Source organism: Rhincodon typus, chromosome 19, assembly GCF_021869965.1.
Source record: "Rhincodon typus isolate 14 chromosome 19, sRhiTyp1.1, whole genome shotgun sequence".
In the NCBI taxonomy this organism is placed as follows: domain Eukaryota; kingdom Metazoa; phylum Chordata; class Chondrichthyes; order Orectolobiformes; family Rhincodontidae; genus Rhincodon; species Rhincodon typus.
The window spans coordinates 4,421,519-4,432,713 of record NC_063350.1 but is presented as its reverse complement, the minus strand read 5'-3'; positions in this window follow the sequence as shown (position 1 = coordinate 4,432,713).

Sequence of the window (11,195 nt, the reverse complement as noted above, 5' to 3'; positions counted from 1 at the left end):
AAGTACATTTCAGGAAAAATATGTTTGTTGGGCAGTGGTGAAATATATCAGCTTTTTTTTTGAAAATAAGCACAATTGGGCAGTTAGATGGCAGCAGAACAAGTCGAACTAGGCTGTTAGTCAGCATCATTGGGATGAACAGCCAAAGAGCACCCTGCAGACGTCCAAGATGTAAACCACCAGTATGAGAAAGTTTCAATTTATTCCTGTGTGAACTCCAAAGATCAAACTCATACAATCTTCTGTCTCTTATTCTCTACCTTTTAATAAAGGCTATGAGTCACTAACATTGAACATTTAATTTGATTTCCTCCAAAGCAACATCCAACATTCTCTCATAGTTCTCAGAAAATGGTTTACAATCAATGGAATTAACGATGCAGCCCAGAAGGAGCCTATACTAATGATAGAGTCTTTCTCAGCACAAGTTTGATACTTTAATTTTAAAGTCTCACATGGCTTCATTTCTCGAATGGTCAAATGTTCCTCATATTAAGAAACCAAAACATTGTGAAAAGTAACTGCCTGTTCTTTTTCCTGCGCAAACTTTCTATTCAAAATGCAATAATGACCAGGGAGCACTCTTCAAAGAAGATCAAATCAGAATTCCCACAGACAAAGCCTCCCTTATGAGCAAATACACACTCTGAACTATTTTCCAATCAAGGGATGGTTGCATAAGTAGCTAGTACCATAACTGAAATTTCTTTTTAATCAGACCATTAATCAAAGTGTCTCATTAATATTTTGTCTCTTTCCTGATTTATGTGCTTTAGATCACACACTGATGGAGCAACCTGATGGTATATTTCTTGACTACTCCATGGCCATTTTGAAACCAATACTCCAGACATGGCACATGACCTTAGTGAATGTTAAGAGTGCCTCCTTGTTTGATTGAGGTATTCAAAGAGGCATTATATAATCATTCAGATAAACGTAATGTGCAAGCAGGGGGGGAGAAGCAGGAAATTGGCACTAGGTAATCTTGCTCAGTTACTCATTGCTGGCGAGTAATTAATATTGTTCCTCTGTTCAAGAAGGGAAATAGGGATAATCCAGAAAACTACAGACTAGTGAGTCTCACATCAGTGATTAGGAAGCTATTGGACAGAATTCTTAGGGATAGGATTTACACACATTTGGAAAGGCATGGCCTAATTAGGAGCAGTCAGCATGGCTTTGTGCAGGGCAAGTCATGTCCTATTAACTTGATTGAATTTTTCAATGAGATGATGAAGGTGATCAATGAGGGTATAGCAGTGGATGTTGTCCACATGGATTTTAGTAAGGTTTTTGACAAGGTCCCTCATGGTAGGGTCATCCAGATGATTTAGAAGCATGGGATCCACAGTGACTTCACAATTGGATTGCTCATAGAGGCAGACAGTATTGATGGAAGGGTGTTTTCTGGCTGGATGTCCATGATTATGGTGTTCCGCAGCGATATATACTGGGACTGCTGCTGTTTGTGATATATATATATATATATATATAAAAATATACATATATAAAATAACTTGGATGAAAATGTAGATGGGTGGGTTAGTAAGTTTGCAGATGACACAAAGATCGGTAGAGTTGTGGATAATGTAGAAGGTTGTCAAAGGATACAAAGGATATAGATCAGTTGCACATATAGGCAGAGAAATAGCAGATGAAGTTTAATCCAGGTACTGTGAGGTGCTGCATTTTTGAAGATCAAATGTTAAGGAAAAGTATGCATTTAATGGCAGGTTCCTGAACAGCACTGATGTACAGAGGGGCCTTGGAGTTCAAGTCCAAAGCTCTCTCAAAGTGGGCACGCAAATAGATAGGGTGGTAAAGAAGACGTTTGGCATCCTTGCCTTTATTGGTCAGAGAATTGAGCACAAGAGTCAGGATATCATGTTGCAGCATTATAAGACTTTGGTTAGGCCACACTTAGAGTGTTGCATCCAGTTCTGGTTGCCACATCACAGGAAGGATGTGGAGGCTTTGCAGTGGGTGCAGAAGAGGCTTACCAGGATGCTGCCTGGATTAGACGATATGAGCTATTATGAGAGGCAAGAAAAGCTCAGGTTGTTTTCTCTGGAGTGGTGGAGGCTGAGAGGAGACATTATAGAAGTCTATAAAATTATAAATAGGGTTGATGGTCAGAATCTTTTTCCCAAAGTGGAAATGTCTAATACTAGGGGCGTGCATTTAAGGTGAGAAGGGGAAAGTTCAAAGAAGATGTGAGGGACCAGTTCCTGTGCTGTATGTTCTAGGCTCCATTTGAAGAGCCAATGTAGGCACTATGGGCCAAACTGCCTCCTTCTGCATCAGTAACTGTGGCTATCAAATGCATTCACTGAGCTGACAACAAACATTTGTATTGTTTATTCCATGAATATTTACATGGTAAATGATATGGCTGCATTACTATCATAACAGAATATTCATGACACAGAAATTACAACATGAAACAGGTGGTTCAGCTGAACAAAGCTCATGCTGGTATTTATTCTTATTTTCAGAAATATTGCCAACAACTTTGATTTGCATTATTTATTGAGCCACAATTACTTAATCCCCAAAGGAAAAGCAACAGAAGGATAAAATATGCATATCTGATATCTATACGTAAATATGTTTTCTTAAAAGCATGATTAAAATGCACTTCAAATACTACCACTTTATATTATGATTACCATATATCATTGTAATATACGTGAGGGCAGCTCTGATTACTAATCCATTTCAAGTGAGTTCTTCAACAAAAAAGCACAAGGACCACTCATCTAGGGATAGAAAATAAGCACCATCATGCATATGAATGATGACACAAAGGCAGGTTGAGGGAAAAGTGTGTTAAGGAAGCAGGGAGACTACAGGACATGGAAAAAGAGACAGATGGAATACAATATGTGAAAAGTGTGAACTTATGCATTTTAGTCGGAAGAATAGAGGTGGAGGCTATTTTCTAAAAGGGGAAAGGCATTGGAAATCTGAAGCTCAAGGGGATTTAGGAGTCTTAGTTCAGGGTTTCCTTCAGGCTAACATGCAGGTTCTCTTGACAGTTAAGAAGGCAAATGCAATGTTAGCATTCACTTCACATGGACCAGCATACAAGATAAGGATGTACTGCTGATGCTGTATAAGGCTCTGGTCAGACTGCATTAGGAATATTGTGAGTAGTTTTGGGCCCCGTATCTAAAGAAGGATGTGCTGGCATTGGAAGGGTTCCAGAGGAGGTTCATAAGAATAATCCATGGGATGAAGGGCTTGTCATATGATGAGCATTTGAGGACTCTGGGTCTGTAGTCATTGAGTTCAGAAGAATGAGGGGGAATCTCATTGAAACTTACAGAATACTGAAAGGCCTGGATAGAGAGGACAAGGAGAAGCTGTTTCCACTGTTGAAAGAAGCTAGGACCCAAGGACACAGCCCTAGAGAGAAGGCATGGCCTTTTAGAACTGAGATTAGGAGGAATTTCTTCAGTTAGGGGGTTATGAATCTGTGGAATTGCCACAGAAAGCTGTGGAGGTAAAGTAATTGAGTGTATTTAAGACAGAGATAGATAGGTTCTTAATTATTCAGTACATCAAAGGAAGGACGCTGGAGAATGGGATTGAGAAACATATCAGCCATGATCAAATGTCAGAGCAGACTTGATGAGCTGTATAATCCAATTCTGCTACAATATCATATGGTCTTATGAATAAAAAGCATAACTTTGGGTACCTGTCTGCAATTTGGGATTTGCTGGAGTTTGGTGCTTTTGATGTAATAACATTGGATTGTTGCCAGGATTAACTAGAAAAGCCTGCTCAAACTCAAAGTAAAATCCTGGAACAAATTAATCAAAGAAGTGAAAAATAGATCCTGAAGATCTAATATTCCACAAAGAATGGACTTCTAACATTTTGCCAATATAGATGGAAATGGCCGGTGTTCAAAGAGTACAATTTGAATCTATGTTTGAACAGCAAGAATGGAAAACTCCACATATTAAAGATTTCAAGTACAATTCAGACACAGACTCAGAACGGAAAATGTTTTCTCTGCATGGTTTAACGCAATGAGATTTCTTCCATAAAATTGTTCGAAGGCCAAATAATGTAATGAACACAGCTATGAAACTGATGAACTAGAATTAAGGAAAAGAATTAAACACTAGGCAATTTTTATTTCTACTTGAGGAATCTGAATCCCAGTTTATGGATGCTCTGCATTATATCAACGCAATTTGGCTTAGTTTGAGTAAAGCATTGATAAGTGTGAGGATTGAGAATGGAGACTGATATGTTTTTGAACATGAAAGATAAAGGTTCAGCTTTTCCACATTTGATCAATTTGGATTGGCTTGCTCATTTTAAATTCACTGTTGATATTGTGGGCAGGTGAACAAGCTGAATTTGAAACTGGCATTTTGCTTATGATTTGTATTTCATTAATTTAACACAAAATTAATTATTTTCTCTTGAGAAATAAACATGAAACTGTTCAGTCATTTTTTGTATTTTACAATTGATTACTGTTAGAATTAAAAATACTGAAAAGTGCATGTTATCATTAATTGACTTGCAAACTGACTTTTCTGGTCAATTTGAGGATTTTAGAATTATAGAAAATGAATTTTCTGTGACATCCTCATTATTCAATTTAACGTTTTTCTGTGATCTGTGTGACCTCTGACTGAAGCTCATTCTTAGGAACTTATGAAATAGGAACAGATGTAGAAGTTTCAGTCCCTCAAGCTTGCCCACCATTCTATATAATAGAACATAGAACATAGAACATAGAACATAGAACAGTACAGCACAGTACAGGCCTTTTGGCCCACGATATTGTGCCGAACTTTTACCCTAAACCTAAGGTCTATCTAACCTCCACCCCTACCTTATACTATCATCCATATGCCTATCTAATAGCCGCTTAAATGCCCCTAATGAGGCCGACTCCACCACCCTCTCCGGCAATGCATTCCACGCCTCCACCACTCTCTGAGTAAAGAACCTGCCTCTGACATCTCCCCTATATCTACCTCCACTCACTTTAAAACTATGCCCCCTCGTAATAGCTACCTCCACCCTAGGAAAAAGTCTCTGGCTGTCTATCATAGCTGATCTGCCCTAGGCTTCAACTCCTCTTTCATACCAGCTCCTCAAAGTCATCAACTCAATAGTTCACAAATCTAACAACCCCCTCCTTAATTACTTTCAATGACCTAGCCTCCACAACTTTCCAGGGTAGAGAATCCAGATATTCACTACTGTCTCAGAGAAGAAATACTGTCACATTCCAGTTTTAAATGATTGTTCTCTTATTTTCTATGTCCCTTAGTTTGAGACTCCCACACTTGTATAATTATCTTCTCAACATCCACCCTGTCAAGCCCCCTTAAAATATTAAATGCTTCAATAAGATTACCCCTCATTCTTTGAAACTCTAATGCATAAAGACGTAACCTCTTTAGCTGTCCTGTTTTGCTCCATGAAACAGAACCCATTTCGCTCACACCAATCTTTGAGCCACACATTTATATCTCTAGTCTTATTTATCCTATGCCTACTTGTACATGTCTCAATTAGCAATCGAGAGATTATCATCTTTGTGGTTCTGTATTTTAATTTAGCTTGAGCTACACACAATCCCTCAACAGGACCTCTTTCCTAGTCCGACCAATGTCATTGGTACTAATGTGGACAATGACAACTGGATCTTTCTCCGTCACTACAGCTTCCTCTCTGGCCTAGAATGATGTCCTTAACCTTGGCTCCAAAGAACAAAAAACAGTACAGCACAGGAACAGGCCCTTCAGCCCACCAAGCCTACACTGACACATCATGCCTATCTAAACTAAAAACCTTCTGCCTCTATGCAATCCAAATCCCTCTATGTCCTGCATATTCATGTGTCTGTCAAGATGCCTCTTAAATGTGCTATTGTATCTGCTTCTACCAACTCCTCTGGCAGTGCATTCTAGGCACTTACCACCCTCTGTGCAAAAAACTTGCCTCTCACATCTCCTTTAAACTTTCTCCATTTTGCCTTAAACCTATGTCCCCAGTAATTGACATTTCTACCCTAGGAAAAAGACTCTGACTAACCATTCTATCCTTGTCTCTCATAATTTGTAAACTTCTGTCAGGTCACTTCTCCACCTCCACCGTTCAAGTGAAAACAAACCAAGTTTGTTCAATCTCTCCTCATTGCCAATACCCTCCAAATCAAGCAACATCCTGATAAACCTTTTCTACACTGTCTCCAAAGCTTCCATATCCTTCTGGTGGGTGTGGCAGCCAGAGCTGTATGCAATATTTCAATGTGGCCTCACTAAAGTTCCATACAACTGCAACATGACAGCAATTTTTATACTGTATGCCCCAAATGATGAAGGCAAATATACCACATGCCTTCTTGACCACCCTGTCCACTTGTGTTGCCACTTTCAGGAAACTGTGGACCTGCACACCTAGATCCCTGTATATGTTAATGCTTCTAGGCATTCTTCCATTTACTGTACACTTCCCTCCTGCATTAAACCTTCCAAAATGCAATACTTCACATTTGTCTGGATTAAATTCCATCTGCCATTTCTCAGCCCAAGTCCCCAGCCTGTCTATATCCTGCTGTATCCTCTGGCAATTCTTCTCACTGTCCACAGCTCCACCAAACTTGGTGTCATCCACAAACTTACTAATCAGACCACCTGCATTTGTCAACTCATTTACCTACATTACAAACAACAGGGGTCCCAGCACTGATTCCTGCAGAACACCACTGGTCACAAATCTCCAGTCAGACAAACACTCTTCCACTGGTGTTCTTTGAAATTAAGAATATATGAGAGCAGAGTTAGCTGAAATGAAGTAAGGACAATACAGACGTAGTGGCAGACATTTAAGCATAAATTTCAGAATGCACAAAATAAGAAAGAACCATTTCCAAGTGGGTGGCCTGTCGTCCATGGTAAACCAAGAAGATTAAATAGTATCAAACTTAAAGAAAAATTATGCAATTGTTACTAACATGGGTAGCAGTTCAGAATCGAAACAGAAATTGCTGGAAATGCTCAGCAGGTCTGGCAGCACCTGTGAAGAGAAAGCAGAGTTAACATTTCAGGTTGAGTCACACTTCCCCAGAATAGTATTTGGCATTGGTCTTCACTGCAGAGGATACATAATATATAATATTCTTGTGAAGTGCGTTGGTACATCTCATATAAGTTGATGTAGCTAGTTGTGGGAGCTTGCTGTGTGAAAATTGGCTGTTACATTTTCTTCATTACAATAGTGACCACAAATTGGATACTGATATTTTGTGATGCCCTGATGTCCTAGAAGCTGTTACATATATCCAAATCTTTACTTTTTATTGCATTTTTCAGTACACAAAATGAACAACTAAGACTCTCCCTTTTGTATAAATTTCCTCTCAACCCTCAGGAATGGGGAGGCGATGGCCTAGTGGTATTATCACTAGACTGTTAATTCAGAGACCCAGATAATGTTCTGGGGACCCGGGTTCAAATCCTGCCATGGTAAATGGTAGAATTTGAATTCAATTAAAATATCTGGAATTAAGAATCTGATGATGACCATGAACCCATTACTGATTGTCAGGAAAAACCCACCTGGTTCACTGATGTCCTGTATGGAACAAAACTACCATCCTTGCCTATCATTTTTAGAATTTTGATTATTTTCAAAAAGCCGGATGCTTGTGGGTTAGTGCTGCAAAAGTTTCCTTTAAGGGTCATGAAGTCATTCTGGAAGAGTGACATAAAATGCATCAGTTCCAAGAAGACATATGACTTCAGACAAGTGTCTGGCCCCTTGATGTTAGCTGAATGAAATATTTATACTTTTGGATTTATGGCATACCATGGAAAAACTTTAAACATTAATTTTTTTGTGACTTCAGAGCAAATTATTAAGGATATTATTAAGCTGAAGACGGTTCAGAGGAGCCTTACCAGGATGTTGCCAGGAATGGAGTTTGATTATAAGGAGAGGCTGGATAGGTTGGGACTTTTTTCACTGGAGCATAGGAGGTTGAGAGGTGACCTTATGGAGGTTTATAAAATAATATAGATAAGGTGATTATTCCCCAGGGTGGGGGATTTCAAGACTAGTGGGCATACGTTTAAGGTGAGAGGAGAAAGAGTTTAAAAAGACAGGAGAGGCAATTTATGTTACACAGAAAGTGGTTCATGTGTGGAATGAACTTCCTGAGGAAGTGGCAGATGCAGGTACAGTTATAATGTTTAAAATACATTTAGATAAATACATGATAAGACATGTTTGGAAAGATATGGGCAAAACACAGGCAGGTGGGACTAGTTTAGTTTGGGATTAAGGTTGGCACGGACTGGTTGGACCAAAGGGTCTGTTTCTGTGCTGTATGACTCTATAACTCTAAGAGCTCAGTGTTCATATCTTCTATGACCAAGCCAGTTCTGTATTCATATTACCAACTTACAATAGACTTTACATGACTTCAACTTTTGTATCAGCCTGCCATGAGGAACCTTGACAAAAGCCTTGATAAAATGCATGTAGACAACATCTACCACCCTACCCTCATCACTCATCTTTGTCACTTCCTCATAAAACTCAATCAGGTTTGTGAGACATGATCTCTTCCACACAAAGCCATGCTACCCATCGCTAAAAAAGTCTATATTTTTCCAAACATGAGTGAACCCTGTTCCTAAGATTCTTCTCCGATAATTTCCTTATCACTCACCTAAGGCTCACTAGCCTGAAATTTCCCAGATTATCCCTGTTGCCCTTCTTAAACAAAGGAACAACATTAGCTATTCTCCAGTCCTCTGAAGCTCTTCTGTGACTATAGAGGATACAAAGATTTCATACAAGGGCCCAGCAATTTCCTCCCTCACCTCCCTCCGTACTCTGGGATAGATCCTGTCAAGTCCTGGAGACTTGTCTACCATATTAACATGCCCCAGAATATCAATATATGCCTTCTAGCCTCACCATCCACCATGTCCTTCTCCTTTGTGAATACAGATGCAAAGTATTTGTGAAGCACTTCACCCATTTCCTCTGGCTCCATGCATAAATATCCTCCTTTGTGCTTGAGCAGACTTATCCTTTCCCTAGCTGTCTTATTGCTCCTTATATATGTATAAAATGCCTTGGATTTTCCTCAATTTTGTTTGCTAAGGACATTTCATGGCACCTTTTTACCCTCCTAACTCCTCGTTAACTTCCTTTCAGCTTTCTTGATATTCTTTGAAAGCTCTGTGTGTCTTCAGTTTTCTAAACCATACATGTACCTCCGTTTTATTTTTGACTAAGCTTACAATTTCTCATGTATTCAAGATTCCTGAATCTTTCCATTCTTATCCTTCATTTTCACAGAAACATGCTAGTCCTGAATCCTAATCAACTGGCCTTTAAAAACGTCCCACATGCCAGATGTAGATTTACCCTCAAACAGCCACCCACAATCTACACTCCCCAGTGCCTGCCTAATATTGTCATAGTTAGCCCTCCTTCATTTTGGTACTTTCACCTGATATTTAGTCTTGTCCTTGTCCATAAGTAACTTAAAACTTACAGAATTAGGGTCACTAATCTGGAAATGCTCCTCCACTGAAACGTCCATTACTGGTCAGGCTCATTCCCCATTACCAGGTCTAGTATGGCCCCTTCCCTCATTAGACTATTTTCATAATTCTTCCAGAAACCTTCTTGGATGCACGCAACAAATCCAGCCCCCTCTAATCCCTTGACACTAAGGGAGTCCCAGTCAATATAAGGGGAGTTAAAATCACCCACCACAATAGCCCTGTTGTTTTTACAATTTTCCATGATCTGTCCACATATCTGTTCGTCTATCTCCTGCTGGCTGTTGGGAGGCCTGTAGCACAATCCCACCAAGTGATTGCAGCCTTCCTATTCCTGAGCTCTACCCATATGGCCTCACTGGATGAGCCTTCCAAGGTGTCCTCCCCCGGTTCAGCTGTGATATTCTGTCTAATCAGGAACGATTCCCCCAGCTCTTTTACATCCCTCTGTATCCAGCCTGAAACACGTAAATCCCAGAACGTTAAGCTGCCAGTCTTGTCCCTCTCTCAACCAAGTCACAGTAATAGCTAAAACATAATAATTATTAATTCTAAATTCATCTGCATTGCTTCAAATACTCCTAGTGTTAAAATAAAAGAACTTCAGACTGCCAGTCCCACCATGTTCAGTAACCTCTCCCTGTCAGTTGTTCCTCTTAGCCTTACTGGCTTTAATCTTTAACTCCTCAGTCATTTCACTTGCTGACCTGCTGCTCTGGTTCCCAACCCTCAACCAGACTAGTTTAAACCCTCCTGAGTGACACTAACAAACCTCCCTGCTAAGATACTCGTGCCCCTCCAGTTAAGGGCCCACCTGGCCTGGAAGACATCCCAATGATCCATATATCTGAAGCTGTCCCTCCAACACCAGTTCTTTAGTCACATATGTAACTGCACTATCTTCCTATGCCTAGTCTCATTAGCACATGGCACAAGGAGTAACCCTGAGATTACAACCCTAGAGATCGTGCTTTGCAATTTGCTACCTAACTCCCTGAACTCCCTTGCCTATGTTGTCAGTCCCAATGCGTACCACAATTTCTGGCTGCTCACCTTCCCTTTTGAGAATGTCCGCTCAGGGACATACTTGACCCTAGCACTGGGGAGGGTGGAGGGGGTGGGGTTGGGGGGGTAGGGGGGAGCGGTGGTATGGTGTGTGTGGGGGTACTGGGGGGAGTTGGGGTCAACACACCGTCTCTTGAGGCCACGGAATGCCTGTCTGTGCCCCTGGCTATAGAGTCCACCATTACTACTGCTCCACTTTGACCCTCTCAGCTATACAACAGAGCCTGCTGTGGTACCTCTGCTCTGGCTGCTGCTGTCACCATAGCCTGATGGGTCATCCCCCAAAACAGTACTCAAAATGGTCACTTGTTAGAGAGAGAGAGAGCCACAGGGGTCTCCTGCACTATCTGCCTGCTCCTTCTGACGGTCACACATCTACCTGCTTAAACCTTGGGTGTGACCACATCTCTAAAACTCCTGTCTATGATTCTTTCCACCTCCTGCCTGCTCCTAAGTGAGTCCAACCACCGCTCCAACTGATACATGTGGTCTGACAGGAGCTGCTATTGGACACACTTCCTGCAAATGTAGTCATCAGGAATCTTTGAACTATCTCTGATTTCCTGT